Raw genomic sequence first — 9,077 nt, 5'->3', positions numbered from 1 at the left:
AGGACCTCAGAGTTAAGTATACTTGAGTTAGTTACTTGCTTTAGGCTTAACCTTGAAAACACATACAGGAGTCAAAATAAAGCTTGTTGCTAAATGAATTACATAACACTTGGCAAGTTAGTGGTGTTTATAAGATTAGGATCTTACAGGTTTATCCCTATTAAGTTTGAGACTTAAAAATTTGAGTTGAAGATTTAATTGAAGATCCTTTAGCATAAAAATAAAACATCAACCTGTAAATACAGAAAACTTTAAACCATAAATGCAATCCATACAGAGACTGGGAAATTTCCTGATCTTTTTATAGAATTATAGAATATTACATACCATTATAAAATATTACAGTATTTTTTGTATGACTTAGTTTATCCAAGTAGCTAAAGTTTAACAAATGGAGCAAAGATAAAGAAGCTAGACAAATATTACTGTGAACCTGAGTAAATCTCAGGAATTTATAAATCTTATTCATCAAATATATCTAGAAGCCTGGTGTTGAGCAGTTAGTAGATAGACATACATCTTTAAGTCATTTTTTGTTAACTGAATAGACCTTTATAACTTTAGGAATTTATCATTGTTATGAATTATGCACAGGAACCCCAAGGGTATCCCGCATGTGGAGGGAAACATGTTGGCATGCTGGGAAGATGCAGCGGCGGGCTGGCTGTCGACCCATGCCATGCAGACATGATGGTGGGCAGCAGGTGGGCATTCACAACCCAGAGGCTGCATCTGTGCAGAAATGGTTTATTATAATAGAGAGACAAAGAGAAGATAGGAAAGAAGAGAGAGAGAGAGAGAGAGAGAGAGAGAGAGAGAGAGAGAGAGAGAGAGGAAGAGAGAAGGGGGGTGCACACCTCATGGGAGGAAGAGCAGAAGAGAGAGAGGAAGGGGAGGAATTTTCCTTAAAATGAGGTTTTAGGGGGCTAGAGGGATGGCTCAGAGGTTAAGAGCACTGACTGCTCTTCCAGAGGTCCTGAGTTCAATTCCCAGCACCCACATGGTGGCTCACAACCATCTGTAATGAGATCTGGTGCCCTCTTCTGTATACTACATAAATAAATAAATAAATCTTTAAAAAAAAAAAAATGAGGTTTTAACGTCAGGATGCAGGGCGGCACCAAGGGGTGGGATTTCAAGGGGCGGGTCAGAATATTAACAATCATGATATAAAATTCCATCCTAATCCAAAATATTTTGGAGACCTGCTGTTGTCTCCTTAGTCTAAAAGGAGATACAATGATTTCAGAGAGCTCAGTAGGACTGGAAAGCTTTATAGCTACTTGTAGGGAGAGGGCCTGGAGAGTTTCAGCCGGTTTGATTCCGGAGTGGCAGGACCAGGTTTTAATCTGCCTTTTGTGAGTGCTCCCTTTTGTGTCCAGTACCTTCCGTTTGAAACATGTAGATCTTGGGCCTTTCCTAAGGGTGCAAAGCATGTGCAGAACTTGGCTGGGGGAGGAGCGGGCAAACCAAGAGTCTCCTAACAGAATTCGCATTGGCATTGCCCCTTTGGGGAGCTCAGACAAGAGGTGTTGGTATACTGAATTGACTAGTGAAAGGTGTGTGTGTATCACAATAAAAAGGCCCTTTGCTAAGCAACAGTGAGTCAGTTCACCAGAGGCTGATCCCCCTGCAGCTGGAAAAGTCTAAAAATCATCCTTAGAGTGCTCTGTGTCTTCTTTCCACGGACTTGTGTGAACCCACCCCTGATACAACAGCTACTGTCTTAGTGGCTCACACTGTGTGTTCCTCTTAAGATGGTGGTGAAGTCACATGGCATGTACCCTTTAACCTTAGTCAAGATGGCCACCAACCATGTGGTTGGTATTTAAAAATATCTTTTTTTTTTTTTTTTAAGTAGATCTATTTTGTTTTGTGAGACAAGGTTTCTCTGTGTAATAGTCCTGGCTGTCCTGGAATTCACTCTGTAGCCCAGGCTGGCCTCAAACTCACAGAGATCCACCTGCCTCTGCCTCCCGAGTGCTGAGATTAAAGGTGTGAGCCACCACCGCCCGGCTTGTTATGGATTTTATAGATTTTTAAAAACCATACCCAATGAGTTTACAAATCATGAGATAGCATTTGCAACATAGTCTTCAGAGAATTTTGAGAATGAGAGCAGAGTGAAGAGAAATTATAGAGGTAAAGGTTTTGAAGAGTGGGAAACAGAGAAACCTTAGAGATAAGAGACTTTTGGCAGTGTAGAGCAAGTTTAGACATAAGATTTGGGGGTCATCTGTGCAGTGGCAGAAGCTGTTACCATTTGAGAAAATTTGAAAATTGGGTGTGACCGTCTTTGGCCCTTGCTCTGTATTGAGGCTGAGTGGTTTGTAGTCTGAGGAGGAGAGAGAGGGTTAAAAATGGAAGTCCACTGGGGGGAACTTCTGTCAGCTCTAAGGGAGCTGAGAGAGAGCAGGGAGAGGCCCAGATGGGCTGGGGCTCGAGAAGCTGCAGGAGGGGCTCCCCCTACCCCCCCCCCCAGGAGGAGAAGCCTGGGAGGGCTTAAGGAAGAGATGGAGTAGCGTCTCCAAGGTGGGGGGAGGAAGCTTTAGGAGGGGTTGAGAGCCGAAGCTGTAGGACTGGCGGCCAGAGCAGAGAGGTCGTGGAGGGGACTGCAGGCTCCTGGGGGATGGCGGGGAGGTGAGAGAAAGAGCTGAGGGGGGTAAAGAGTCGTCAGGACAATGACTCCCAGCCAGGGAGTCCCCAAGCAGAACGGGGAACTCGTCAAAGAGAAATCTGTTCCAAATCAGCGTGGAAAGGTGTCCCTTGTCCTTGTGATCGGGCCCAGTGGGTTCCAGAGGGGCTTCCTGCACCCCAGTTCGGTTTGTGTAGTAATAGGAGATGAAGCGGGCAGCTCTAGTCACACTTACCCAGTGGAGAGAGAGGAGAGAGCCGGGGAAAGGGAGACAGCAGTGTCTTCAGTAGTGACACCCAGATGTGTATATCAGGCCAGAGCTGAAAAATGAAGATGAGTGCCCAGGCCGGTGCCTTGGGAGGGTGTAGAAAGAAAGATACTATGGCGGACAAGGAAAGGACGCAGCGGTGGCGCATGCCTTTAATCCAGCACTTGGGAGGCAGAGCCAGGCGGATCTCTGTGAGTTCGAGACCAGCCTGGTCTACAAAGCGAGTTCCAGGAAAGGCACAAAGCTACACAGAGAAACCCAGTCTCAAAAAAACCAAAAACCAAAGGGGGGAAAAAAAAAAAGGAATGGTCTGAGCCAATGGGGCAGGGAGAGAAGTAGCTGAGAAGGTGGACGTTAGAATTTAGGGTCAAATTTGATGGATGGCAGGAGCTGGCAGAAACAAATGACCCATACATACCTTAAGAGATCTGCAGAACTGCAGATCTGCAGCTTGGTTCACAGAGGCCGAGTTCCTTGAAAGTGAACTCAAATATGTCAATCCCAAGGTTTCAGTACCAGATAAGTGAGAAAAAGAAATAAAAAAACGACATGACTGCTCCTAGGTATGGTGGAGGAGGTTTATTGTAGATAAAAGGGGGAGCAGAGCCAGAGGCAGAGACATCTGGGAGAGTCCAGAGCGGACATGACCAGCAGACTGAGCTGGGCCATGTGAGGAGGGGAGAGGGGAGAGGGGACAGGGGAGAGCCAGGAGACCGGGAGACCAAGAGGTCAAAAGGGAAAAGGTGAAACGGTAAAGGGACCGACCAGTGGAGTCCAGATGTCTGGACTATACAGGGAAGGGCCTCTGGGGGACGGGCAGCCCAGCCCCTGGAGAGTTCAGGGTAGAGGGTCTACCCTGTAACAGGTAGGGACTAAGGGGTGCTGGGAACCAGGCAGTCAGGGTCCTCTTTGATATGTGTGGTGGTTTGAATGAAAATGGCCCCCATAGGCCTATAGGGACAGGCACTATGAGGAGGTGTGGCCTTGTTGGAGTGGGCGTGGTCTTGTTGGAGGAAGTGGTCACTAGTGGGTGGGCTTTCAGGTTTCAGAAGCTCTCCTGCTGCCTGTGGATCCAGATGTAGAACTCTCAGCTCCTTCTCCACCCTGTCTGCCTGCACGCTGCCATGCTTCCCACCATCTGAACTGTAAGCCAGCCCCAATTAATGTTTTTCTTTTCAGAGTTGCCATGGTCATGGTGCCTCTTCACAGGAATAGAAACCCTAACTAAAACAATATGTTAACAGGCATCTCAGGCGTTTGTTGAGGTTTGAGACCTAACACTTGTGTGCTGTTCCCTGGAGTCATCCACCTTGTTTTGAGATAGGCCCGGGGGACCACCAGGCTCGGCGGACTGGCTAGTGAGTCCTGGGAATTTCCTCCTTCCTCCACATCGCTAGGATTGCAAGCACCTGCCGCCAGTCCAGACTTTTTATCTGGGTGCTGGGGTAAAACCCCAGTCCTGGTGCTGGTATGGTAAGTACTTGACTGGGTTATCTTGTCAGCCCCAATACCCTGTCTTTAAAGACCCACGAACAACAAGAGTGAAATCCAATCCAGTCCAGAACTGCAGTTCTTCTCAGAGGCAGGAGATCTGGCTGTCACAGCGTGTTTGGATTCCTGCAGTGAGAAGCGAGTCGGAGGGCAGTGGCGGTCCCTTGGCTGATGGTTGTGCGCTTTGTTCACAGCCGTGGGGCTCGCAAACTCCTGTCCTTCCACTCCATTTCCTCCTTGGCTTCCATCCGTATTTGATTTGAGTCCTTGTCAGCAGCGGCCTTCCTGAACAATCCAGGTGTGGGGAACGTGAGGGGATGGCCGGAAAATGGATCACCAGCATCCGGAGGGATGGAGGCCGACTGTTGTTAGACGGGCTTTCACACTCAGGAGGGAACGTCCCCTGACCGTGCTGCCACAGCCAACTCTCAGTGTCTCACTTGTTCACGTGGAGGATGGTGTTCGCTCCTCCGGCCCCTAGGGCCTGGGCCTGCTGAAGCGGTCACTCACCAGCAGTTAGCAGGCCATCTTAGCCTGCATTGCAAAGCTGTGCGTGGAGTAGGAATAACCGACCAGCATGGCAGGGTTTCTCTGCACTGGCCCTTTATTTGGCCTGGGTGGGCAGTGGGGCTTTTCAGCTGGCAACCCTAACAGAGTCTTCTGTGTGTGTGAATGCCTGAGGACTGAGGCCAGAGGAGGACATGGCCCGCTCTGTCGCTCTCCATGTATTCCCTTGAGGCAGAGTCTCTCAGTGGATGTAGGCAGGTGGTAGAAAGCCCCAATACTCTCCTCTCTGCACCCCTGACCTGGTGTTGGGTCATAGGTATGTGCAGTGGAGCCTGGCCTGTTTGTTTTAAGGCTTATTTCTCCTTTTCTTTGTGTATGTGAGTGTTGGGGGTATGTGCATGGAAGTGCAGTTGTCTGCAGAGGACAGAGATCTCAACAACCCCCATGTGGATACTGGGAATAGAACCTGGATCCTCTGCAAGAGCAACACGCACTCTTGCCTTCTGAGCCAGCTCTCCAACCTCAGCCCTTGACTTCTACATGGGTGCTGGGGTTTGAACTCAGGTCCTCAGCTTGTACAGCAGTTGCTCTTACCCACTGAGCCTCTCTCCAGGACCCCCACCCCCACCCCCACCCCCAGCAGCGTTTTCTAAAATCAGGTGGTCAGACAGGCAAGATAACAGTTTGGGTAGTATTAGGTTCTGCATGACACTGATTTAACCAACACTTAATGGATGAAAGAAAACAACTCCCCAGTGGACAAATACGGCCTGGCAGACAATAATACTTAGCTCTCAGCCACGTGAGGAACCTGGCAAAGGGTTATACTCCGTTTCTGCATTTGTCTTTTGTAACATGCAGCCTTTGTTCTTATACAAATGCCCTCTCTCTGAAGCTAACCTAACTCCTCCAGGACAAGGAGTGTGGACATCAGTGTTGGTGGACTCCCAGACCATTTGTCCATTTACTGGTTTGGAAAAATGGCGGAGGCCCAGATAGATGGGCAGAGGACATGGCCCTACACTGAGGATCTCCACATGGGCACGCACGTGCCATCTCCACCTGTTTTCTTACTGGGTGGCCGTGAGAGGGTGGGTCCTTAGACAGTGGGACCGGCTTCAGCTGAGAAGTGCCTGACCATAGAACTTAGTGTGAGGTTGATTATGTATTAGGAAGTTTAATCCCAGCTCTCAGGAGGCAGAGGCAGGTGGATTTCTGTGAGTTTGAGGCGAGCTTGGTCTACAGAGCTAGTTCCAGGACAGCCAGGGCTACACAGAGAAACCCTAACTTGAAACAACAACAACAAACCCCAAAACAAAACAAAACAAAACAAAACAAAAACAAAGAGGAAGGGGTTATTTTGATTATGTTTTTTGAGGTTTCAGTCCACGGTCTTTGGCTCCACTGGATCCGGGGCCGTGGCAAGTCTGCACATTATAGCGTGCACACCATGGAGGGAGAGGTCTGTGGAGCTGCAGGCTGTTGAGCTCACAGCAGATGGGAGGCACAGGGGCAAGAATGGAAGAACGCGCGTCCTCACCATGACCTACTTCCTCTGTCTAGGCTTTACCTCCTAAAGTTCCCAGAACCTCCAAAACAGTCCCATTAGCTGGGGACACAGGAGTCTGTGGGGAGACAGTTCATGTTCAAATCAAAGATTACTGAATGGAACTGACTGATCCCGAACCAGAGTTCCAGAAACAGAGACATCAACTGACTGATCCCGAACCAGAGTTCCAGAAACCACCACAGATATCAGCGCTCCTCTACGCCAGGAGCTTAGAGGAAGAATGAAGCCATTTGCTGGCCATTCGACAAGGCTGAGAAGTCGCCAACAACCAAGGCTTCTGCTCTTTGCCAGGACCTTTCTGTTAGAAAACTCACTATATGAGGGGTATGTGAGTGTGTCCCCCCACCCCTGTGTACTAACTAGGTCACAGCTGATTTTTTTTCTAGATTTTATTTATTTATTTTCTGTGTATGAGTGCTCTCTCTGCATGTGCACCTTTATGGTGGAAGAGGGCATCAGATCCCACCTATAGTGGTTGTGAGCCACCATGTGGTTGCTGGGAATTGAACTCAGGACCTCTGGAAGAGCAGCCAGTGCTCTCAACCACTGAGCCATCTCTCCAGCCCCCTGATTTCTTTCTTGTCACGAAGAAAACAAGAAACAGACCCCCTCCTTCCAGCACTCTTAGTAGATGCCGAGCATGGGACTGGGCTGTGTGCAGTGAAGTATACATGTACACAAAGCTCTAGTTCTAGATTGGGCGAGTGGCATGCACGCACGTTGAGTGGCACGCACGTGTGACAGTGCTTGGGTGGAGACAGGAGGAGCAGGAGTGCAAGACCTTCTTTACTGCACAGTGACCATGAGTCCAGCCTGGCCTGCATAATAGCCTTTCTCAAGAAACAGACTCTGTGTGAGGCCCAGGATCACCTGCCTAGTATTATGCCAGTGAGGAGGTGGAGACAGCACCCACAGCCTCTTTCTCCTCCCAAGATAAGTCCATGGTTTTCCAGAGTGTGGTGGTTCGAATAAGAATTGGCCCCATAGGCTCATATATTTGAATGCTTAGGGAGTGGCACTATTTGAAAGGATTAGGAGGTGTGGCCTTGTTAGAGGAAGTCTGTCTATGGGGGTGAGGGTGAGGTGAGGTGTGGGGGCTTTGGGGTTTCAAAAGTCAAAGCTAGTCCCAGACAGTCTCTTCCTGCTGCCTGTGGATCCATATGTAGAACTCTCAGCTCCTTCTCCAGCACCCTGTCGGCCTGCACACTGCCATGCTTCCTGCCATGATGACCATGGACTAAACCTCTGAACTGTAAGCCAGCCCCAGTTAAATGCTTTGCTTTGTAAGAGTTGCCGTGATCATGGTGTCTCTTCACAGCCATAGAACAGTGACCGAGACACCGAGTGTCTGAAAGCCAGTCTCTACGGAGCATGGGGAGGCTCCTGAGGTGCCCATGGGGAGGTGAGATTGTCACCCACCCACATCCCAAGAGTCTGTGACATTGGCTCCATGAAGACAAAGCCTGGGAGGCCCTGGTGCTCTGAGCATGTGAGCAACTCAGAGAGAGTGTGTGGATGAAGGAATTCGATGAGACAGTGGGTCAGAGGGACGGCTATGGAGTTACAGCACCGAGCACAACGCATATTTAAAGCCAGACTTGGTGGCTCATGCCTGCAATCCAGTCACTAGGGGACTGAGGCAGGAGGATTGCTTGTGACTTCCAGGCCAACCTGGGCTACAGAGTGAGACTTGGCATCACACACACACACACAACACACACACACACCATGAGAGAGAGAGAGAGAGAGAGAGAGAGAGAGAGAGAGAGATCTTAATAAAAGATTTATTTTTTGGCCGGGCGGTGGTGGCGCACGCCTTTAATCCCAGCACTCGGGAGGCAGAGCCAGGCGGATCGCTGTGAGTTCGAGGCCAGCCTGGGCTACCAAGTGAGTCCCGGGAAAGGCGCAAAGCTACACAGAGAAACCCTGTCTCGAAAAACCAAAAAAAAAAAAAAAAAAAAGATTTATTTTTTGGTTTTTTGAGACAGGGTTTCTCTGTGTAGCTCTGGCTGTCCTGTCTGTAGGTTGGCTTCAAACTCAGAGAGATCCACCCGCCTCTGCCTCCTGATTGCTGGGATTAAAGATTGTGTGCCACCACCACCTGGCTTAAAAAAAAATTCATATCTAAATGAGTTTTATCTTCCAAAGAATTCACCTTGTAGGTATATATATATATATATATATATATATATTTTATTCTAATATGCTTTATGGTTTCAAAATTCTTTTACAAAAATCACATTTAAATTTTGTATATTTATTTGTTTTTTGAGACTGGTCTCACTAGATATAGTTCTGGCTGGTCTAGAACTCACAATGTTCACCAGGGTGGTTTTGAACTCACAAAGATATGCCTAACTCTGAATCCTAGGTTCTGGGATTAAGTATGCGCTACCACCTGGCCTATTTTTATTTTAGTGTGTGTGTGTGTGTGTGTGTGTGTGTGTGTGTGTGTGTGTGTGTATACTACAGCATGCTCATGGAGGTCAGAGGACAGCTTGTGGGATGGCCTCTTCCTCCTTCCGTAGGCACCAGGCATGCATATGCTACACAGACATACATGCAGCCAAAACATCCAGACACATAAAATAAAATAAATTAAAATA

Source organism: Peromyscus californicus, unplaced genomic scaffold (assembly GCF_007827085.1).
Source record: "Peromyscus californicus insignis strain IS unplaced genomic scaffold, ASM782708v3 Scaffold_12__1_contigs__length_115047231, whole genome shotgun sequence".
Lineage (NCBI taxonomy): Eukaryota > Metazoa > Chordata > Mammalia > Rodentia > Cricetidae > Peromyscus > Peromyscus californicus.
This window is presented reverse-complemented; position numbering follows the sequence as displayed.